The 23,808-nt window shown below is 55.1% G+C and overlaps 1 long non-coding RNA gene across 1 annotated transcript; it reads right to left on the bottom strand.

Annotated features, from left to right (window-relative positions):
- Nucleotides 1–15,075: 15,075 nt before the first annotated feature.
- On the bottom strand, nucleotides 15,076–22,424 carry LOC123356359. The gene is made up of 6 exons (XR_006575340.1): nucleotides 21,723–22,424; nucleotides 20,003–20,157; nucleotides 19,128–19,243; nucleotides 18,581–18,655; nucleotides 17,586–17,739; nucleotides 15,076–16,514 (listed from the first exon to the last, which is right to left on the bottom strand). It is a non-coding gene; the product is annotated as an uncharacterized LOC123356359 (long non-coding RNA).
- Between the last annotated feature and the right edge of the window lie 1,384 nt (nucleotides 22,425–23,808).

Below are 23,808 nucleotides of genomic sequence, written 5' to 3' on the forward strand. Positions count from 1 at the left end.
ACCCCAGCACATGCACTCCCTGCTGTACAGAACAGGATGGCCCCTCCCAGCATATAGAAGAGGGGCACGACCAGCACTAGGACCCAAAAGGCTGCATCCAGCTGCAAAGTCAGCAGAACTGAACAGCCCCCTCTTTCAGCCGGGACTCCCCAGACACAGCTCCTACAGCCAATTCATCAGCACTGAACAAACACTGCAAGACTAATCTCTTACAGGCCAGATTTTAGCAAAGAGCCTTTAAGCCTCACTGCGGGGAGCTCCCCCCCCCCAGCCCTGAACAGAGTATTGCTGCCAGCCTCCAGCTCAGGGTTGATCCTTCACTTCCTCCCATGCAGCTCTTGGAGAAAGAGCTCCCTAGGCAACCTGAAGGGGAAAATCCACAAACAAATCTTCCCTTTGCTCTCACTCCTCGGGGCACAGGCTCCTGCCGCTCCCTCTTGAGAAACACTGACCTTGCGCTGCACTGGGGGGCTCTGGGGTCTGTCCCATTTTGCAAGCACGTACTTCCTGTTTCTGGGAAGGAAGAACTACTGTCCTTGCGTTAACTCCCTGCTGCACTGTGCTTGCATCGCACTGCCAGAGCCACGCCGGGCAGGAGACTCCTTCGTCAGTCGCCCTGGTGACAGGGGCAGGCTCATTTCCACAAGACACAGTTCAGAGAGACTGGGCAGCAGAAGGAGCCCCATGTCCTGAGCTAGGAGAGCTAGTGCCCGATAAAGGAGCCTTTTACCCTTATAGCTTTCACCACCCGCAGTGGAGAGGAGCGAGCAGTGGGTGGGGGGCAGGAGGCGGAGAGGAGCCCTGGGCCTGGCCGGCCGAGAGGAGCGAGCAGTGGCAGTGGGTGGGGGGCACTTATCTCACAGCCAGTGACAGCTGCTCCGCTCCCAGCTGGACAGGTCTTGCCTGGCATCAACAACACTTGTGCTCTCATTCATTTTCCATCTCACCACCGGGATAGACTCTTTCCCCCCTTCCTCTCCCCCCACACACACTTCTTTCCCCCCTTGGTGCCAAACACAACACAAGAAGAAAAAACAAAAGTTATCATCACAATCTGCCGTGATGGCTAGGCTCTCCTTCTTGCCTCGCCCACGCCCCCAGGGCTGTACCCTGAACCCCCTTTGCATGATGTTGTCACAGCTACAATTAGAAAGCACCGCACTGCACCTGCATCCAACATAGTCACTCTGCACAGGAGACTCCTTGTCCCTTCCACTGGTCTTAGCCCCGGGCCCAGCTAAGATGCACCTTATTTTTCTTTAGTACTGGGGCTCTCGTCCTCTCCTTCCTATCCCTCTTGGACTCCATCTGTGAGAGAGGACAGGGAAGTGTTACAGAGACCCTCCCCCAGCTCTCTCTGCACCCTGGGCTCACACCTGGTTATCTCCCCAAACCTTGGTGCTATCCAGCATGTCTCCCTCCACATAAGTTACCTGGTCTCCTCTTAGACTCCATCTTCATATTGCTCTTCTCCTTCCCAGAACTTCTGCTCTGCTCCTCAGACCTGTCTTTCCTCGGCTCTGCAGGCAGAACGGAAGGGGCATCATGGGAACACACACGCCCCATTCCAGACACCACATGGCATCCACAGGGCTACCAAACCATGTCACCTTTGGCCAAAAACTACACCCCACCCCAAGGGAGCAAAACCCCTTTGTGAGCCCAGCACAAACCCACACCAAGCCCAGCCAAACTGGGACCTTGCCCCCACTTCCCTGGGCTCACGGATGGAGAAGTTTGGTGGGCAGTGGGGCCCCAAGGGACTGGCTCAGTGTGTGAATGAGTGACTGGGATATATGTGGGGGTCCGGCCTGTGAGGTTGGGGTGTCCAGGAGGACCCAAGGTAAGGGACTAGGGAGATTGGGGAGAGGAGGGTAGGGTTACCAAGGTGCACTGTGGGAACGGGGATTTAGAGACCCCAGAGAGGATGGGTGGGGTGGGTTGGAGGGCCCCACGGGGGCTGAAAAGGGGAACCAGGCAGGTTGGGGGGAGCAGAGAGTGGAAATGAGGGACTCACACACTGGGCTGGGAGGGGGCCGTGGGGTGACAGGGACACGGGGCCCAGCCCTGGAGAAATGGGTTGGAGTCGATGGGGGCGGGGTGGGAGTATGACGCTGGGGGAGGCAGCACATTGGCAGGGCAAAGGGAAAAGCCACGGAGAGAGGACAGGGTGGGGGAGGGGGGAGCTGGGGATGAGGGGGAGGCTGGGGACTGAACTAGGGGGAGTTGGGGAGCAGGACTGAGGGGTCCCCACGGGTGCAGGGCGGGGCCGGGGGGTGGATGGGGGGTTGAGGGGTCCCCACGGGCGGGGCCGGGGGGGGCTGAGGGGGATGTCAGGTCCCTACGTAGCAGGTGGGGGAGGGGATGGGGGCTGAGGGGGGGACCCAGCTGCTTGCGGCGCGAAGCCGCGAGAGCGACACGTGACTGAGAACGGCAGAGACCCGCTGGGAGGAAGAGGAATCCCACAATGCACCGCTGCTGTAAGAAGCCGCGCGCAACACTGCCGACTCCCCCACCCCTCCCCGCGTCCGGCGCATCTGATCTGCTCCTAATGGCGTCCTGAGCGCCGCACTCACTTCCGTTTCTCATAGCTTCCGCTTCCGGCTTCGCCCTGGGTAGAGGCGTTTCAGGGTGGGGCGCTGGGGAGGGGAAAGGGGATGGTGGGGGACGGGGCACGTGGGGCGGCGCTCAGGGGCGGGAGGTGGCAGGGGGTGGGGCTCAGGGAGAGGGGGTTGAGGGGGCGGGGCTCAGTGGCGGGGGGCCGGAGGGCTCAGGGGCGGAGGGGCAGAGGGGGCGGAGCTCGGGGATGGTGGGAGCTGAGGGATCGGGGCTCGGGTGGGAGGTGGCAGGGGGTGGGGCTCAGGGGCGGAGGGGCAGAAGGGGCGGGGCTCAGGGAAGAGGGGCTGAGGCCAGACCCTGGGTTGGGTCCCGCGGGCGGGGTGGGGTGGGGCGCGTGGCTCCCCTGGAGCTTGGCAGGGCCCCGCCGCACCGCATGGCTCTGGGCGTCTCACATGCGGTGTCCGGTCACTGCTGAGATTTAAAGGGCTCTGGGCTCCCTGCCGCAGCGGGCAGCCCAGAGCCCTCTGACTCCCGGCCGCGGCTGAGATTTAAAGGGCTCCGGGCTCCCCGCGGCTGCGGACAGCCCAGATCCCTCTGACTCCCAGCCGCGGCTGGGATTTAAAGGGCTCTGGGCTCCCCGCGGCTCCAAATATTGGTGGAGCAGAGCCCCTGACTTTGAATATTCCTGGGGCTTTAGCCCCAGGAGCCCATATACCGTATTTTTCCGTGTATAAGACTATACTTTTTCCTAAAATCCTTAGACTAAAAATTGAGGGTAGTCTTATACACGGAAGTAAGCCCCCTGTTCCCTGCCCTCTGACCCCCCCAACCCCTCTCCACCCCCCCACCCCGGAACTCCCCTGCCCTCTCTCCAACACCCCCTCCCTGCCCCCTTACCGCGCTGCCTGCACGTGGGTGGCGGCGCTACAGTCCATCCGCGGCTGGAGCTGGGAGCGTGGGGCCAGGACAGGAGTTGCGGGCGGGAGCCGGGCGGCCGGAGCCACGGGGCCAGGCAGTGTCCGGAGCTGGGCATCTGGGTAGGTGGGGTCGCAGCCGCCGCAGTGCCCAGACCGCACTACCAGAGCCAGGCAGCCGGGGACGCGGGGTGCCGGGCTGCCGGGGACGCGGGGTGCCGGGCGGCTCCCCGGCTCCCCAGCCGCCCGCTCCCCGGCTCCGGTAGTGCGGTCCGGGCACTGCGGCGGCCGGGGACGCGGGGTGCCGGGCGGCTGGGGACCGGGAGAGCCGGGGACGCGGGGTGCCGGGCGGCTGGGGAGCCGGGGTGCCGGGCGGCTGGGGAGCCGGGGTGCTGGGCGGCTGGGGAGCCAGGCGGCTCCCCGGTTCCCCAGCTGCCCGCTCCCCAGCTCCGGTAGTGCGGTCCGGGCACTGCGGCGGCTGTGGATGCGGGGAGCCGGGGAGCCGGGCGGCTGGGGACCGGGGAAGCTGGGGAGCCGGGCGGCAGGAGTCGAGCGGCCGGGGAGGGACGCGGCAGGAGCCGGGCAGGGCCGCCGCCGGAGACCAGCTGGGCGCACGGCCCTCCTCCTTCCCTCTACCCCTACCAATCAAACAAAAAAACCTGCAGCGCAGCTGGAGCAGCGGGGGGGAGGGACCTGCAGCGTGGCCGGAGGGGCTAAGCAGGGAAACAAAACAAAACAAAAAAAACCTGGGGCATGGCTGGAGCGGCAAAGCAGGGGGGAAAAAAAACAAAAAACCTGAATTTGGGGTTAGAAAAGTGGGGGCGTCTTATACATGGGGGCGTCTTATACACGGAAAAATACGGGTAAGTTGGCGCCCATGTCCTGGGGTGTGCACAGAGGGATCAATCTCTGTGGTCCCTCAAATGCAGTGACTATGCTGGCCATTTGGCAGGGCTTCATTGGGGAAAGGTTTTGTGCCTCCACCAGCATCCCTCCACAAGGGCAAGTTGCAATCTGGTCTTAAGCAAAGCTGTTAATTGGACAAACTTGTGTTTAGTTACTGGCAATAGTTGAAGGCCTGATCATGCAAACGCACATGTGAGTAACTTTACTCCTGTGAGTAGTCCCACTGAAAGTCAGTGGACCCACTCACGGTACTAAGCACTCTGCCCCTAGGCTTTAGTCATTATAATGTCCTAAGTGGGCCATAAGCCTAAGCCTTCCAGAAAGTCACTTTAGACTTGGTGCGGAGTGAAACCCTTGTCAAAATGAATTTCAGGATGAGTTGCAAGGACTTCTACAGCTTTGTGATTGCCCAGAAGCAAGTTATGGCTATGGCAAAGTCAGCCAAAAAGTACTAGAGTTCTGGCATATCTGAGAGATATGCAAATTGGGAAGTTGATTTATTGACTAAATAAAAAACCCGGCCCTTTACCCGTTTGTTTAGTGTACAAATAAATCTGTATGTTTAAATATGTATTACGACTAAGTCTATAATTTAGACTCACTGATTCCAGACCTCTGTGATGTAGTTTGCTTCAGCTGTCAGTGGCTGAAGCTGGGGCTGAAGGCAGGACTGGGGACCTCCCTTCTGTGACTGTGGCTGGAGCCAGAGCTAGAACCGGACCCTTCACTTCCCTGCCCTGCAACTGGATCTGACTTTGCAACCACAATCCTGTGCCCCTGTCCTGCAGCTTCAGCTGGGGGCTGGAGCCGGAGCCCTGTGCCCCTGGCCCTGTGGCTTCTACTGAGGGTTGGAGCCGGGGCCATGAGTCCTTGCCCTGTGGCTTGTGGTGCAGGCTGCAGCAGGGGCCATACAACCCCTCTCGCAGCTTCCTAGGGCCCCCTCTCATGGCTCTGTGCACCTGTATCGTCATTGTCGTCATCTCCCCCGCCCCCGCTCGCCCAATGATCACTCTTGCGATCTGGTCACCGTACCCACTGCTCACCTTCCGTCCTGCACTGCCGCCTGTCCCCGGCCCTGCACTGTGGGCGGATCCCAGCTCCGGCTCTGGCTCCGGCTCATGAGTCGCTAGCCTCGCCTCGCTCCATGGCGCTGCTGGGCCGGGCCAGGCTGGGCTGCCGCAGGAGGTGGCTGTGGTGATGTTGGGGCCGCGCTGAGCGTGGGGCGCGATGACCGAGGAGGTGGCCCCCTCACTCTTCTGTCCGTGCCTGCCGCCCTCCCCCCCCATTGGCTCCTCTAGCCATGCTGCCCCCAGCGCCGGCCTGGCAGGCGCTGCTTTTGGAAAACATGCTGAGGGGAAGTGGCTGTTTCCCCTGCACCCCACTAGCTATGCTACTGGGGTGGGGATGGGGGGACACCATGACAATGTCGATTTATGACTAAATATAATCTGGACACGGAATGTGCTGCTTTGTTTGTTTGCTAACCAGGAGGATACGTCCTTCCTTGGATACTAAATCCTTTCACCAGCACCAGCCAGAAAACAAGTAGGAAAACATTTGAGAGAACAGATAGAGAAACCTCACTGACAGACACCCGCATGGATGCTGTCTACATGCATGTGTGAACCAGCAGGGAGCTCTTACTGAAAAGTTCCCTCTGGCTGGGCATCTCGGGGGAATGGTGACTATTTTCTGCTTCTGCTCCGCGATTAGATTCAAAACGGATGCCTAGGTTACAAAGAAGAGAAGAGCATTTCAGTCATTAAAAACAGTGAACAGAAAACCTGACCCTGCCGGGGAGAGTAACCCACACATTCAACTGGGATCTTGCTGTCAGGGCACTGCAGAATGGAATTGCCGAGGAGAATAATGCAGTCCCCAGAGTCTGTCCTTGTCCAACCGTGAAAACACCTTTTAGTCTTACCTCACCAGAGCCAGACCACAGGAAAGGGCCAGTTCATGCAGTCTCATGGTGCCAGAGGTATCCAGAATGTACAGCCAATCAGATCTGCAGTGCAATCCACAGCTAAAGACATTCTGTGTCCAGGCCTATGTAAGCAGGGGAATGGTCCCGCTATCGTGGGGAACTTTCCTGGCTTGTACACTACCCCCCGTGGAATTGGCTAGTGAAAGGATCTGAGTCCTCGCTCCCATTCCCTTAACCCAGCGGCCCGCCTGACTCAGGACACTGTTCTACTCTCGTGTTGCAGAGTCCTCTTAACCCTGACAAAGCTGGGCCCAGGATTCCTGGGGCTCGACCCCCAGTCTGGTTGTTGTACTTAGGACAGGGCTCAGGTGTCCTCACTCTGGGGTACTCTTTCTGCTCCAGACGCTTCCCTGACCCACTGATCATCGCATATAGTTCAAAGCAAAGACAGTTTATGAAACAGCAAGTTATTAAACACAAGGAGAAACTGGGAAAGGTGAAAGGAAAAGAAGGAAAAGCCATCACCCCGCTCTGCGGCCCGGGGGAACCCCAAACAGCTGTGGCTGGAAAGTCAGGACAGTTCGCAGTCTGTTCCTCACACATCCCAGGCCCCTGCCCAGGCCCTGGCTGTGCTGCAGGGATACCGCGGGTCGGACATTCACTCTGGTGGTGGCCACTCACCCTCAGGCTCTAGTTGAAGGGCCCTTCCCCTCAGTGTCGCCCCCGCCATGGTGGTTACAATCCCCCTCCCAGTGCGGCCTGCAAGGCCTCTTGACTGTCCTACTTGCCCCAAGACAGGGTGACAAGATTAAGACATCTCCATTAGCATACAGAATGAAGAACAGAGAACTGTTCACTCATCTGCATGAAAGATGGGACAGGAAAACATCTCAATTTACATACAGAAACCAAATCTGCCATTTGTGGTGTCCCGTTAAAGTGTCTCTTTGCACACAAGGAGGAGACACTTTGATTTAGAAACGAGATAAGATGCTTCAGTCAGTGTAAGTAGTTGCTCCCCTTAATGATTTAAAGATAATAAAATACCAGTAAAATTGACTCTTTCAGCCATTAAACAGCAGAACCCCACTGGGGATCTGCTGGGGATCAGGCAGGTGACACATGGAAACCTCAGAGGCTCTCAATGTGCCACACTCAGTTTTGCAGAGATTTGGAGACTAAGGCCAGAAGAGATGGTTAGATCATCTCATCTGACCCCTCTGCACATCACAGGCCTCCTGTATGGTGCAGTAGCGAGTTTTGGACCAAAGCAGACTCCAGAAAGGCACCTTATCAAGGGATGGAGAAAGCACTACTTCCCTTGGTAGTCTGGAGGAAATTGGTGCTGTGGGGGGCAGGGAATTAACCCCAAGGCCACACTTGTGAGTCTGTATCATAACACACACGCACAACAGCACTGCACAAAATTAGTACACGTCACCTTAACTCTGATGGTTCCTAACGTTTAAAGGCCTGGTCTCCATGGTGTTCTTTGTGCTTCTAGAACTAGTTTGGGGAGAGATGCACTAATTTATTTGTTATAGTGAGGGGGCCCCCGGGGTGCAACCTGGGGCTGGGGTACCGCTGAGCCCTCTGTCTCCCCAGCCTGGGCTCCCTGTAGCGGGGTGGTTACCCGCTCCTGCCCTTTTGGGGCTTTAAAACAGCCCCGGGAAGCAGCCTTTAGGCTGGGCTGATTGGGGAAGTGGCTGCAGCGGGGGCCATGCCCCAACCTGAGCCACAGGGCCTTATAAGAAGGCCAGGGAAGCCAGAAGCCGAGACAGTCTCTCTCTGCATTCAGAGGGAGATGGGCCTGGCTGCAGGGAGCTAGACTGGGTACTTGAGTGGAGCAGGGCTGGGGACAGGCTGAGGAGCTGGGGAGCTCCAGCCTGGAAAGCCCCAGGCTGCTGCCTAGCAGAGGACTAACAGGTACTGGGGGTTGCAGAGGCAGCCCAGGGGTAGGCCAAAGGCAGCAGGTCCAAACCCTCCTTGCCAGTGATGAATAGGCTGATACTGCGGTCTGGCCCAGGACGTGGAGCTAGACAATGACTGGCAGTAGCTATACACTGAGGCAAGGTGGGGATAGAGGGTGGGGATTCCCTGGGGAAGGGACACCCTGAGAGAAAGGGGTTACTGCCAGGGGGGCAGCACCCCATGAAAAAGGGCACCGGGGTCCAGGGAGGGACTTGGGGCCAGGGAACAGGCGGATCACTGGCTTGCAGAGGGCGCTCCGGGCTGGAAACTGAGCTAATTCCCCAGAGTCACCAGCAGGAGGCGCCGCAGGGGTGAGTCCGACCCGTTACACTCCCTCTCACACTGCTGCTGGGAGAAGATGCAGATCGCTCCCGGCCCTGCACTCACACAAACCTTTACGGAGGAAGGGACACACCCAGCTGCAAGTACTCCCTAGGTACCTACCGCTGCACCATCTTGTCCTGGCCAAAAGCCTGATGGTATCAGTTTATTCCCCAGTCTGCCCCTCCCTCCAAGTGGAGAGGACCATGCACCAGTCTCTGGTCCTGAGCAGGTGCCCCAAGCACATCTAGCAAAACACAGGGTTTTAGGGGGAAATATAACAAACATTTATTAACTACACAAAGATAGGCTTGAAGTGATTGTAAGCAATGAGCGTACAGCTCAAAGCAGATTACCCAAGAACTGACCCAAAAGAATGCTCTGCTTTGGCCCCAGCGGCAGATCTGGCCCAGAGCTGAGGGCAGGTGCCTCCCTGGGGCTGTGAGAGCTGAAGCTTCACACTCACTTTCCTGCCCAGCACCAGCCCTTTCCCCTGGGTGTCTCCGCTCACCGACAGGCTCTGGCTCAGGGGCTGGATCCAGCCACCGCAAAAAGTCTGAACCCTCCCCGCCCCCCACGGCTGGGCACAAGGGGGGGCTAATGCAGATCTCTCCGCAGTACAGACCCGGCTGGGGGCAGCAGCAGCCCAGACACCCATCATCCCCCCCAGCAGCTGGTTTGTGCAGCAGCCCCCGGACTCCAAATGCCCTGCACCGGACACATCCACCCGGCTCACAGCTCCTCCCCACCCTCCCAAGGTGTGATGGGCTCATGCAGGAGTCTGACTCCTGCCAGCTCAGTTCAACTCTCCGTGGGACCACCTGGTACCCTGTTGGCTTGTGGCCAAGCCCTGGAATCTCTGCTTTCTTCTATGAAGTTGTGCAAGAGCAAGTCTTTCCCCTCCTGCCGGTGACTAGCGCCCACTGGAGCCAGGTCCTCGGTCTGGCCGGCTTGACGGAATGGCCACAATGGACCGGGCCCTAGAACTTGACACCCTGGCTAGAGACGCTGCAGTCCTGTGGGTTGACCCGACGGCTGCAATTTTCGCAGCTTCACCAGGTGCAAACAAGTTTGGCCCTTGCACTTGCTGCCGCGCTTTGGGTCTTGGTCACATGGCGCATAAAGAAAGGAGGGCCAGGCCCAGGCTTGATAGTCAGGGACAGGCAGGAGGGAGGAAGAGCCCCAGGCTGGAGCCCAGCACAACTTCCTCCTCTGGGCCCCTAGAGCAGAGGCTGCACTTCAGAGCAACCGAGGGTGTGGCAAGAGGAAGGGAGGATCATGCCTCCACGTGGGCTGCAGACAGCCACAAAGACACCAGCCAGCCTGCTCCTTGGTGCACCAGACACCCACTGAAAGGCACCCGCAGACCAGCATGGGGGGCAGCTGCTGATGCTCTGTGGCCAATATCAGAAGATGGTAGGAAAGCAGGGCCTGCCTCGCTGCTGGAGCCTCTTACTGTACCTGCTCCAAGGTTGCTCATTTTGGCAGTAGGGCAGGAGATTTTACCCCAAGAGGCTTTTCCCCAGCTGTCGAGAAGCAGAGAAACACACAAGCTCCAAAGGTGCTATTTAGCAAGCCCCCTCAAGCGGAGGCACAGGCGCACACTTGGAAGAGGAAAACTGCTCTGCACACTAGCCTGGGCATCTGCCCATTTTCTTTGGCACGTCAGGAATGGCAAAGGCTAACCTGGAAGCAACTAAGGCTCATGCTCTAGCCTTTGGGATGCCCTATGTCCCAGTTCCATCCTGGGGCTCTAGCTGAAACCAGAGCATGGGCCTGAGCGGCCAAGAAGAGTTTCCAGTCCTGAAGAAAGCAGGAATTTCTGCACAAAGGGAAAACTAAGCAAGCACAACCATGAAGGGCCTTGACCCCTCAAGTGCCAAGTCCTTTGGAATCAGGAGAGAGGAGCAGGCCCAGAAAGCCCCGTCTCCAGCTGACCACAAGCACTGTGGGGCCAGGTGCTGAGAAAGCCAAGGGGAGCAGAGACAGCAGAGGAGAGAGGGAGAAGCAAAGAGTCCAAGTGTAAAGGGGGGCATGGTCCCAATCTTGTGGCACATTTTCCTGGCGTATACACACCCTCAGTGGAATAGGATGTGAGCCCTCACTCCCATTCCCTTTACCCAGAAGCCTCCCTGACCTCGAGGACTCTCCTTCTACTCTTGTGTGTGGCAAAGTCCTCATAACCCTGGTAAGGCTGGGTCCAGGGTGTCTGGGGGGGTTCAACCTCCAATCTTGCTGTGGTCACTTAGAACAGGGGCTAGGGTGTCCCCACTCCAGGGTTCTCTCTCTGCTCTGGCTGCTCCCCTAACCAGTGGAGCTGCTGCATTTGCACCTGGAACCAACCTTCTAACCAGGATCCTAGAAGATTTCAGTTATTGACTGGCTGCAATAGGAATCGAGACAGCACAGCTAAAGGTGAGGGCCTAAGAGCATCTCCAGACAGCTCTCTGCATTTCACAGGCAGGGCCAGATTAAGGTCAAGAGGGGCTAAGACTAACGGGAGGGAAGGGCCTAAGTATGAATTATATAGCAGGAAAAATTGTGATGTCACCAAACGTACTGAGGTTTAGTTGAGGATGAGTCCCTCCGTCAGGCTATGCCAAGCACAGTTCTGCTGCTCTTGAGTCATACAACCAGGATAACAACCCTTTAGTGCCCTGCCCCCAATAACAAAGTGACTTGTGATCCAGCACCAGCCAAAAATGACCATTTGGGCAAAGCAGCCCCCTCGTGCTGAGCACCGAGGCAGGGTGGGTGTGTCCGTGCAGAGAAGGTCAGCTCCTGAAGTCCTGTTTCTAGCTCACCACTGGGTCTCAGGGGAGAGCTCACTCAGACCCTGCTTGCATTGAGATTGTCCTAGTTCAATTGATAGTTTCAATAGCACCTGGGAGGTGAGTCCCAGCTCGGGTCAGGCCCGCCGACGGGGGTAGGGGGGGAGCAAAGGGGCAATTGCCCAGGGGCCTGGGCGATGTCACAGGGCCCGGCGGGGTCCTGCCGCACAGGAGAGATTCACATGCCTCCTAGCTGCAGAGGCAGGAGGTGCCCCCCCACCTCTCATCGTTGCTCCGTCCCGCTGCTCCTGGCTGGGACTCTCCCGCTAGGTGTGCAGAGCAGGGGGTGGGGCACCAGACAGCAAGTGTGAAAAATCAGGACGGGGTGGGGGTAATAGGCATCTATATAATGTGACAAAGTTCCTCCTCTACCTTGGTGGGTCCTGCACTTATTGGCAGATTTGCTCACCTCAGTGATCTTCCCCACAGTTTGGGTCAACTCCTCCTTTTGTTTGATCAGGAGTTGGGAGGTTTGGGGGGAACCCAGGCCTGCCCTCTACTCCGGGTTCCAGCCCCGGGCCCTGTGGATTGCAGCTGTCTATAGTGCCTCCTGTACCAGCTGCATGACAGTTACAACTCCCTGGGCTACTTCCCCATGGCCTCCTCCAAACACCTTCTTTATCCTCACCACAGGACCTTCCTCCTAGTGTCTGATAACACTTGTACTCCTCTGTCCTCCAGCAGCACACCCTCACCCTCACCCTCTCACTCTCAGCTCCTTGCACCTTTTGCTCCCAGCGCCTCACATGCACTTCCTCTCCTCTGGCTCCCTCCAGCCTGATTGGAGTGAGCTCCTTTTTAAACCCAGGTGCCCTGATTAGCCTGCCTTGATTGGCTGCAGGTGTTCTAATCAGCCTGTCTGCCTTAATTGGTTGTAGCAGGTTCCTGATTACTCTAGTGCAGCCCCTGCTCTGGTCACTCAGGGAACAGAAAACTACTCATCCAGTGACCAGTATATTTGCTCTCTACCAGACTCCTGTACTCCACTGGTTTGGGTCTGTCACAAGACGTATTGAAGCATGAGCTTTTGTGGGTGAATACCCACTTCGTCGGATACAATCTCGGTTCACGTTGGATTTGAAAAGTTGTCCTTCTTTGTCTGTACACCACAAGTGTCCATTTTAAATCAGAGGATTCATAATGGCCGATGGGCTACTTCCCTGTGATACACAGGGTCACAAACATCGTGGTGAATAGGACAGATTACTAAGTAATCACAGTAGGTTTCAACCCTGTGGGATCACCTGTAAGGATTTTTCCTTCCTTTAAAGAGGGCAGAACCCAAACCCCATTCAGAAGATGCAGGGAATCTTACAGTAAATTCTTCCCACGTGGTCCCCTTTGTAAAGCCCGTCTATCGGAGCTTGCCTTAGCACATGTGGAAGTACAGAAAGAACTGACAGGGATCTTAATGCATGACAGTCTTTGTTAGCAAGTTAGGCTAACTGTAACCCTAATAACGCGAGATTTGTAATAGCAAGGATTGTGTGAGGCGAGTGGAAAAGAACTGTGTGAGAAGTTGTTGCGACCTTGCACTGATAAAATATGTAGACTGGCGTCTTTTTAGAAGTGAGAAAAACAAGATATCAGGATGACCTATGTATAAACAAAATGCAGCTGTTGCTTATTATTGTCTGTAACAAAAGTATAAATGCTGGCTGTAATTGTTTACCTGTTGAGAGACCTGTCTAGGAAGGGGAGACCCTATGTCCTAGTGCACTGTCTCCCTGTTGTAGCTGCTAAACAGAATAAAGTATCTGACTCTGCTGCACCCAAACAAAAAAGCGAGAACTGAGTTTTTCTCGGACACACAAGAAAATAAGGCCACACAGTGGTAACCACACAAACGAGACTTTATTTACTATGGGGAAAAGGGATAGGATAGGATAGAGAAGGAGCAGATTAACAAAATTTTAACTCTGGAAATGCTCCACTCTCACAAACAATCAGGGCCAGCTCCAGGGGTTTTGCAACCCCAAGTAGCCAAAAAAAAAAAGAAAAAAAAGAGCCGCGATCACAATCTGTGGCAATTCAGCGGGAGGTCCTTTGCTCTGAGCGGGAGTGAGGGACCCGCCGCCGAATACTTGAAAGTGCCGCCCCCCTCCAGAGTTGCCGCCCCAAGCACCTGCTTTATAAGCTGGTGCCTGGAGCCGGCCCTGCAAACAATTACACCCATGAGGTAATATTGATGTTCTCTCTGCCTTCTCATGCAGGGGCAGCGATGGACGGCTGCTGCTCTCTTGACATTGGACATCAGGGATGGACTTCAATGCTGGACACAGGAACGGGTGAGTAGACCTAACTAAAAACCTTCCCTATCCCTCTTTGCGTCGTCTCTGCCTGGATGTTAGATCATATCTACGCGGATTCAATCCATGCGTGGGAGTGTGCTTCCGATCCCAAAATAATAAAGCAAATGGCAAAAAGGTCACCGCATTCTTTTCCCAAGTCCAAGATGGCCCCCTACAGATAACCCAAAACATCCATGCCTTTCTTCCCTTCTTTTACTAAAATTTGGCAGGGGCAACCAGCATTTTACAACCTGGAGACTGGATTTGACCAATCGGGGGATGTTCTGTGACAGTGTGACCCATCCAGAAGGGGATTGTATATCTCCTCTGAGAACTCCTCCCTCTGTCCTCTACCAATTGAAGTGGGCGTCAGCCCTGTAGGACCACCACGAGAGGGGATGTGACCAAACAAGGAAGTGCTGTAGCGGAGTGACCTGCCCACAACAGGATCCCGTGGTCCCTCTAAAAAGTCCGCACATCACCCTCTACCCTTGGTGAGGGTTTCACTCCCACCTTAGGCCATCACAGAAGGGAAACATGTACCAATCAGAAAAGATATAGCCTGAAGGTGTAGGCTGTGATTTCCACAAAACACATCCTTGGAACGAGTTGGCCTCTTCCCCGCAGTGTTGGGTTGCGACTTCCAGGACGATGCTGCCAGCCACGCAAACATGGAGCTCCGGAGATCAGCGTCTTCTGGCCTAGGCCTTCAGGCACTATTTATTCTGATCGGTACATTTCCCTTCTGGGACGACCTAAGGGGTGAGTGCGAAACCCTGACCGATTAGCAGAGGACGGTGGGGGATTTCATGGAGAGGTGATGGGCCCCTCTTACGGACTGGTCACCACACCACAGCACTCACCCTATCCGGTGAAATCCCCTCTCTGGTTGGTCCTAAGGGGATGAGGCCCACCCCAACTGGGGGAAGGTCTCGGAGGGGTTGTTGCCGGCACAAAGGGCCCGAGGAGGGGCAACAGCGGGGTTCATTGCCCGGTGTGCGTCGCACTAATTAACACACCACGGTGGAGAAGCAAACCAAGTTTATTTGAGCCCAAATAAGGTGCAAGGGAGAAAAAGCCATCTCAAATCCTGCACACCCGCACGCAGGCGGGGTCCCAGCATTTATACCCCCCTTGTTTTTCCCCTTCCTCCCTCCCCCTTGCAACAGTTACACTTAACACTATAATGTAGCTTGTTAGAACTGTTCTCATTCGCATGTTTATCTATGGCCTTCACAGCACAGACGCATGCAGACTTTCCTCCCCCTTTTCCCTTGTCTTACAGCCGCTTTTTGCTGTTTCGAGCTACTGCAGCTGCAAGCTAAGAAAGCTGACAGTTACACATTTTGCTTGCTGTTTATTAGCATCTTAGGTTGGTTAAAGTTTACAGCATGGAAGAACTTTGGTTCACTCAGGCCTAGAGTCACAACTTTGGTTCACTTAGGCCTAGGGACACCAACAGGGTCACATGACCCACTTCCAGATGAGTCACTCTGCCCCAGAACTTTCCCCTATTGCTCAAATCCTGAGGCAGATTGATGGCAATAAAACACCCCCAGATTGGTAGAGGAGTGGGAGGAGCTCTTAGAGGGGTCACGTGCCACTCCTTGCTTCAGCTCATGTTTGCATCTTGACCCTGAAAGTCTCATGTCATGGGATCACTCTCATGGTGACAGATGAGCGATGCCTTAGAGGTGAAGGGGCGAGGTCCCATGGCTGAAACCAAATGCCCTTAGCCTCAGGGTGGTTTTGCATAATGGCCAGAGTCAAAATGGCTGCCCTCCCCCTCAGGGCTGTGTGGCCCAACAACCAGAGTCCGTGCGCCCCCCCCTCTCTGTCGGGGCTGTGTGGCCAAACAACCAGAGTCCGTGCGGCCCCCACTCTCCGTCGGGGCTGTGTGGCCCAATGACCAAAGTCCGTGTGGACGCCCTCTCCATCGGGGCTGTGTGATCCAGAGACCAGTGTCCATGCCGCTATCCTGCCTCTCACGCCTGTGTGGCTCGATGGCTCCAGATAATATGGCTGCTCTCTCCCTCAGTGCTGTGTGGCCAATGACCAGAGTCAATATCGCTGCCCTTCAGCGCAGGGCTGTTTGGCTGAGAGTTCAGAGACAAGATGGCTGCCCCTCCTCTTGGGGCTGTGCAGTCTAGTGGCACATTAGGGAGGTGGGCTGCCACCCAAGGATGGATGGCGGCCAGGACGGGGGGAACCGGGCCTTCGTTACTCCCCCGGGTCCTAGCCCAGGGCCTTGTCCATGGCCAATGTCTTTGGCATTGAGTCAGTGGGGATCCAACCAGAACATCTGACATCACTCAGCATGACAATGGCTAGTTCTCCCCAGTTACTTCCTACGAGATGTCTCTAGGCCATGGGCTGGGGGTTTCTGGGCTCCTGGCGTGGGAAACTCCCAGAGACTCTGAGCTCTCTTGCACGTCTGCAGGCACCCAGGGACGGGGTTGGGTCTGGGTCTCGGTACCTCGGGGATCTGCAGTCAGGGGCTTCAGCTGCTTCTGGACTAGAGCCTACAATGTGCATCCTCCATTTTTGGCATCTGCCTAGACTGAGCTGAGCTGCTCCCTTTCACACTGGTGCTCCAGTTGTAGTATGTTCGGCAGGGCTGAGGAGGGGCTTGGCTTCCTCTGCCTAGACTGTGGGGTTATGTGTGGCTGGTGCACCCCGGCACATCCTGCTCTGCCTCTTCTGTCTCCTCCTTCCCATGCAACAGCTGCTTTGCCATCTCCCAAGAGATGTGATGAGTGGTGGGCTTAGTTGTCTCCTGTTAGCCTCTAGATGTCTGTAAGAGGGAGAAAGGGCAGGAACACAAATCAGAAGAACAAAACCTTCAAGCAGGGTAGTTTTCCATGGCACAAAACCACCCCACTTTGGTAATGCTCACTTACAACTTCCCTGAGAGCTGGCATTGCTTAAAGAGAGCACCCAATCCCCCGCAACCTCCGCTACCCTGTGGGCTGGCAATGGATAAAGAGAGTCTGGGAGAATTTCTCCTCTCTCTGCCTGGATCTGATGACTGAGGGAATCGCATGCAAGAAGCTCTGTGAATGTTGGGCTCTGTGCAGTGGGGAGAGATGTCAGACATGGAGCCCAAAGGTGGGGTTGTCCTGACTGCAGTAACTTAATTGCAGTGAGAGAGATTTCAGAGCTCAGCTACAGGGTTCTGCCCTGTAACCGTGTATGGGGATGGGGCAGAAGTGGGGCAGTGATGCACTCATGAAAGGAGTAGTGCTAAGGGGGGGCCCATGCTGCAGCTACTAAAGCCCCTGTGTGCTGCGTTCCAGCCGGGCCGGCTCTGCCAGGCTGGGGTGGGGCGAGGCGGCTCCACTCACTGCCGTTCCTCTCCCCCACAGCTGCGTTGCCGCGACGAGCACCGCACCAGGAACCTCTGTCCCAGGAGCTGCTCTTGCCTGTAGGCTCCACCCCCCCACAGCTCCCATTGGCCGGGAATCGTTAATCCCACCCTGGCCCTACTCCTCGCCTGTTCCAATCCTGCTCTTCACTCCTGACTCTGGCTCCAACCCTTGGCTCCCCTCGGCTCAACCTCCACCACCCTGACCACTAGGCCCCACCACTGCTGCTCCAGCCACTGGGCTCCACCATCCGTGCTTTGGTGTCCGACACCAGCAATATGTAGGAGTCGTTCACCTCACTGCTTTCTATGCGTATGGCCCTGCATTTGTCAGCTCTGGTTTTCATCTGCCATTGTGGTGCCCAGTCACATGGCTTTATTAGATCCCTTTCAACTTCTTCAAAGTCTTCTCTACGCCTCACTGACCTACATAATTTTCTATCATCTGCCAATATCCACCTCGTTGTTCAGTCCCTGTTCCAAAGACGCTGTTGTACATACCATAGCAGGACAAAGGGGTCTTCTGTGTCGGTCCCGGTTCCCTAGTCGAATGCAGAACCCAACACAAGATTTCCAAGCTTCTGCAGCCATTTGTAATATCTATTGAGGATGTACCATGTGGTCCTGTCAGATGTCAAAGGCACTTCCTGAAAAGCTGAAACAAAGAGGAAACAGGTTGAAAGCCCCATGGTGCTGATGTGACTGGTGCCTAGGAAACCTCCCCTTCAGCTGGCCATTGCCACATGCTATTAGCTACCCAAGAGTCTGGGGGCACAGAAACAACAACTCAGCTACTCCCAAAATAGCCCTGGACACAGAGGAGACCCCATTCCGTGCGTAACTTCCCCCTCTCACAGCATACACACGTCCACACACACGTCCACACACTAAAACACCGGCAGGTGGCAGCAACTGTTCTTGGGATGTAACAGAAAAGTGACAAGAGCAGAGGTGTTAAATCATCCAACATTTACGCACAGATCTGCAAAGGGATTTAGACTCCTAACATCCACTGAAATCCTTTGTGGCCCTGTGCCTTCCTTCCTTAAGAGGTCACAGGGAAAGATGTTTCCAATGTGCACTCAGGGGTTTTCCTATGAGCTGATAACCAGTTCTGAGTGATTCCCTGGCCTGAAATCTCTCCATTATAGGGAGGGCAAGTGATGAATCTTTCCCTACAGAGAGTAATTGTCATCATCATCACCCTTAATAATAACAACAGCCCTTTTCAATTCTGTCAGGCCTTCCTTTAGAGACCTTCAGACCTCTATGAAGACAGTCTCCCCACACAGCTCTAAGGCTACGTCTATTCTAGGAGCTAGGGATGGAATTTCCCTGCTCCCATACACATATTGTGGCACCTCAGTGAAAGTGACCATCCTTCTTCCTTAAACACTGTCCTTAGACAGAGGGACACATTCAAACCTGTGTTCAGGCCCTGTGCTGCACCCCTGTACTTCCCACAGAGGCACAAACACACAGAGGTATTTCCTTACTTTCATAGAGGCCGGAGATGCCATCTTCATTCACTGTTTCAGACAACAAGTCGCAATAATGGTGGATAGTATTTCCTAGACAGACAATGAATCTCATTTCTTTTCAAATCCTTTGCTGAAAACTGCCAAAGATGCAGCCATTCCCCCAAGACAGCCCTTGAGAAATTAAATACATTCCTTACATCTGTTCACAAAGCACATTAGATAAAGCATCAGAAGCCTAGAAGTCACTGAGAGACTCATTTCCAAAGGAGATTGAATTCACATCATGCTGGTTTCCCCTAGGCGCAGCCAAAGAGGAGTTGTGGACAGGGGAAGTTGGTGCGGTCGATACAGCTAAGTTGCTCCCTTCATCTTGGAAGACATCTTAATTCTCTCTCTCTCTCTCTCTCTCTCTCTCTCTCTCTCTCTCACACACACACACACACACACACACACACACAGAGTTTTAGGATTCTGGTGCTGTCTGAGGGAACAGAGCAGCTGTCTAGAAAAGGGCTTTGAAGGAAGCAGTTCAAAAAAGATCAAGTGAAGTTGCTCTGCTTACCAATGAATAGGGCTGCAGAATGTCTTATTGTTGTCTGTGAGCTTTCCAGGTACTCCTATGCTGAGGAAAGCCGGAGTTTTGACCTCTGGCTAGGCTCCTGTTGGATTTCACGGCCCCTAAGCACATGGGGATTGTGTTATAAACACCTCAGCTGGATGACTCTGCAAAGTGTTTGGCAATAACCAGCAGGACTCAGCATTCACAACATATTGAGATGAAAAGAGGCACTCAGCCCTCTCAGAGCTTTTATTGCCGGCTGTCTGCAGACTCAGGCAGGCTGCACTGCATTTATGCTCTTGTCATGTGAGGATTATTTATTTATTTATTTGTTTTGTGACAATTAGGGCTGGAACTTTCTGTCTTAAGAGATTTACCTCTGTTGCGCAGCTCCATAAGGATGAGTGTGTTTTTTTCACCACTTCCTCAGCCATGGAATAACTAGGGATCTGACTACAGGTAACAAGCCTGCACTGGTCCCCAGGGGACAGACAGATGGACCTCATGGACCTCTTCCATCTCTATCTTCTCTCACGCAATAGGGAGCAGCCAGACCTCATGACCCAGGGATGTGGAGTGAGCCCCAAAGTCATTTATTGGCCTGATGGGAGAGGAAGTGGAGTGACCCATAGAAATCAGGACAATGCTGGAATTCTCCAGAAAACTGGCACTTCTCCATCCCGGGGAATGCAGGAGGAGGGTTGGCTCCTCAGTGGTTGGGCCTAGGCATCTCCTCTTAGTGAGCATGGACAGCTCTCTGCACAGTAGGAAACTCCCTCCAACTGTGTGAGCCTGACGGACCCTTCCTGGACTGTTGCCTGTCTGTAGGAGCAGGAAGAGAAATAATGGCCTGAGGTGATAACAGCCCAGCTCCCTACCTGTCCGATGACAGCGTGTGTGCCACACAAATCAGAACCACGTCCTGGGGGTAGGAGTGAGCCAGCAAGGCCGTGGCCCTCAGCGCTGCTTTTCTGGCTCTGGGATCACAGACGTTGTCCAGCCAGATGAAGATACATCCCATGATGTCTCCAACCTGGAAGAATGCCAGAAAGTTGAGGGATGGATTTATCAATGAATGGTGTCCTCCCAGGTAACCCCTCCTGGCAGCCCTGCAAGCCGCCTCTCACCTCGGTTGCCCATCTTGGCTCCTCCATAATCTCAAGAAAGAGGCTTTGACAAGTCCAGGAACCCCAGTCTTCCTGAGGTCTGGTTTAGCACCTTAAAGCTCAGAAACACACACAAAAGCCTTCCCCAAAACCTTACCGTGGGCACAGCCCAAACTCCCCTGATGTCCCAGGGCCTTCCCTGCCTCAGCAAACTGCTCTCAGCCCTGCTCTCAAGGGCTTCCCTGCAGGAGCCTTTCCTCCATCTCTGCAACTTCCTCTTGCTCTTTCTAGCACAATCAGTTCCTCCAGGCCAGTGCTTCTCAACCTAGTTTCCATTGTGGGCCACATATATGTTGTGTGGGGCACATCCAATACCACCTGTTTGGCCCTGAGGATGTCCCAGGTAGAGAAGCACTGCTCCAGACCCAGCTGGTTCTACTGATGTACCCCAGAGCCCATCCCAGAGATGGCAGGCAGGGCTAGTTGGACGGGGCTAGCCAGTTCCAGGCCCCAGCCCTAAGGAGAACCTCTACACTGCTAGCAGGAGTTAGAGCCCTGCACAAATCAATTTGCTGATTCAGGGACCATTTGTTAACTTCCCGCTGGGACCTGCTGGAAACAGGGAACTTGGTCAGAGACAGGGACGACCTGCAGGAAACCCTAGGAACAGGCAGGTTTGGGGAGGAAGCCAAAGCCCAGGAAGGGAATAAGTCTGCACTTACACGCCAGGGGCAGGCAGTATCTGGAGAAGGACAGGAATGTCACCTATTTCCAGGCAAAGCGATTAAAGGCAACATTTAAAGGGCTGTAGGGAACATGTACCCTGATTCCTTTCTCGATAACCCCACCTGCGCAGGCTTGGGCAAGTCAAGGAGCTCTCTGGGCTTCAGTTTCCCCAGGTGTCGAATGATTTGAATTCCTACCTCCCTGGAGGGCGGTGGAGCTTCATTAATCAGTGGGAATAAATGACTCTGAGAGCCTCCTACCCAGGGGATGTAGAAATGAAGTCTGCCAGAAACCTCCCTAGGCCAGTCTAATTCACGGGGGAGGCACTCAGATCCTGTGGGGATGGGCAACAGAATCAGAGCTAGGGAGAGACAGAGAGAAAAGTGCAAAGCCAAATTCCTCCTGATCCTTCAGCTGGAAAAACAAGGCCCTGCAGCATGTCTGAGGAAACCATGTCTGCTCCTGGAGCCTAATGTGGAGGCCCATGGGCAGACGAGGTAAGTGCTGCGCTACCAGAGCTGGGGCTATCGCGCCCCTTCAGTGGGGCTGGGCTGTCCTCAGGGCCGTGTCAGAGCTCCAGCGGGCAGAGAACACGTTAAACACCTGACGCTGCAGATCCCCGCAGCCAAGCGATGAAGGGAAAGGGGCTGAGCCAACCTTCAAAGCACCATGCCTGTGTGTCCCAGGAATAGTTTCCTAGGAGAGGAAATTCTCCCCTCCCGCTCTCTGCGCAGCATCCCCCTGCCCCATGGCGGGAGTCTCTTACTCTCTCCATCTGGTCTCCATGTAGAGAAACGATGGTCGTCAGCTCTTCTTTTGCAGCTTGAATTCGCTCCAGGATGGGTGTTGTCAGACCCTTCACGGCTCTCACCAGCAGGGCTTGGAGCTGGGCTGAGGAAAGCTGCTCCCCGGGGGTCTGCAATGAAGAGGGACAAAGCTGTTGGGACTGAGTATTTCCATTGCTCAGCTGCCCTGGAACAGTCTGTCCCCGCGGGAGGCTGGCAGCGCCCAGTGAGCGTGGAGACTCCAGCTGAGCCCTTTTCTTAACAAACCTCAACAGGTGCCAAGGTTTCCTCAGTCATTCATACACTTCCCCCTCCCCCTCTGCCTGAGAAGAGATGGGAGCCTCTCAGCCAGTGCTGGGACCCCAAGGCCACCCCATTTCCTCCCTCTCTAGCCCCTCCTCCCAGGAAGCCCAGTTTTTGCTGAGAAAGCCTCAGTGGCCTGCAAAGCCCATTCAAGTTGCTTGTAGAGTGCAGCCGAGGGGTCACTGGAGAACCTGCCCCATGTCCCATCCCACCCTGAGCGCCTGAGCAGATTGGCTCAGCAACTCTAGCAGCCCACAGTGTCTGCGAGGAAAGGACTGAAAACAGGGCCCAAACGGAAATGCCTTTTCCTTCCCCACCCCGCAGCGTGTGGTGCTGCCACAAAACAGGCAGGAATCATCGGCAGGACAGAAAGTAGCTTTGACTGAAGGAGCAAGTCTGCCTGGTTGAGGAGGATCCCAAACCGTGGGCCTCTGGGGCCAGACCCCCGTGGGTCAGAACTCACTGGGCACAATGTTACTGCAGGGGGCCTGGTTGCAGGGGGCCTGGTTCCAGGGTCACCTAAACCCAGGGCCTGGGGTGCTGGAATTCTTTATCCTGGTGACTCAGGCACCTCCTGAGTGTTACTGCAGCTGGCCTGTGTGGCTGGATTAGCACCATCTGTCCTGGATGCCAGCAGCTGAGGATGCAGTAGAGCTCACCAGAGTGACACACTCGCATAGATACTCCAGTTCCTTGGTGTGTAACAAGCTCCCAGAATTGCAGACTGTTGTATGTGCTGCAGGGTGCTCTCTCAGTAATCATAAGAGTTATGAAGGCATCTAGATGCCTGGCAGATGTTGGCAGGCGAGATCCAACTTGGGACCTCGGGAACTTAGTGCAGAAGCCTCTACCGCATGAGCTAAAACCCAACTGGCTGTTAGCTAAGGCTCTAGCGCAGACTCAATTTATCTCTGTCTCTAAGCCCTGGTCTACACTAGGCGTTTAAATCGGTTTTAGGAGCCTAAAACCGATTTAACGCCACAACCGTCCACACTAGGAGGCACCTTATATCGATTTTAATGGCTCTTTAAACCGGTTTCTGTACTCCTCCCTAACGAGAGGAGTAGCGCTAGTATCAGTATTACCATATCGGATTAGGGTTAGTGTGGCCGCTGATCGACGGTATTGGCCTCCGGGCGGTATCCCACAGTGCACCACTGACCGCTCTGGACAGCAATCTGAACTCGGATGCAGTGGCCAGGTAGACAGGAAAAGCCCCGCGAAGTTTTGAATATTTCCTGTTTGCCCAGCATGGAGCTCCGATCAGCACGTGTGGCGATACAATTAAAAATCAAAATAAAGAAAGAGCTCCCGCATGGACCATGCGGACGTGATCGCTGTAAGGGCAGGCAAATCTGTTCTATCAGCGCTCCGTTACAGAAGACGAAATTCAAAATCATTCTTTTAAAATCTCCAGACAGACGCCATAGCAGGGGCTCAGCGCACTGCTGCGTGACAAGCGTAACGGAAAGCCAAAGAATCAAATGGACGCTCATGGACTGGAGGACTCAAGCTATCCCACAGTTCCTGCAGTCTCTGAAAAGCATTTGCATTCTTGGCTGAGCTCCAAATGCTTCTAGGGTTAAAAACAGTGTCCGCGGTGGGTCAGGGCATAGCTAGGCAATTTACGCACACCCCCACCCACCCCCAGAAGTGAAAGGGAAAACAATCCTCTCTTGACTCTTTTACATGTCACCCTATCTTTACTGAATGCTGCAGATAGACGCGATGGTGCAGCACTCAACACCAACATCCTTGCTCCCC

Source organism: Mauremys mutica, chromosome 1, assembly GCF_020497125.1.
Source record: "Mauremys mutica isolate MM-2020 ecotype Southern chromosome 1, ASM2049712v1, whole genome shotgun sequence".
Classification (NCBI taxonomy): Eukaryota; Metazoa; Chordata; order Testudines; family Geoemydidae; genus Mauremys; species Mauremys mutica.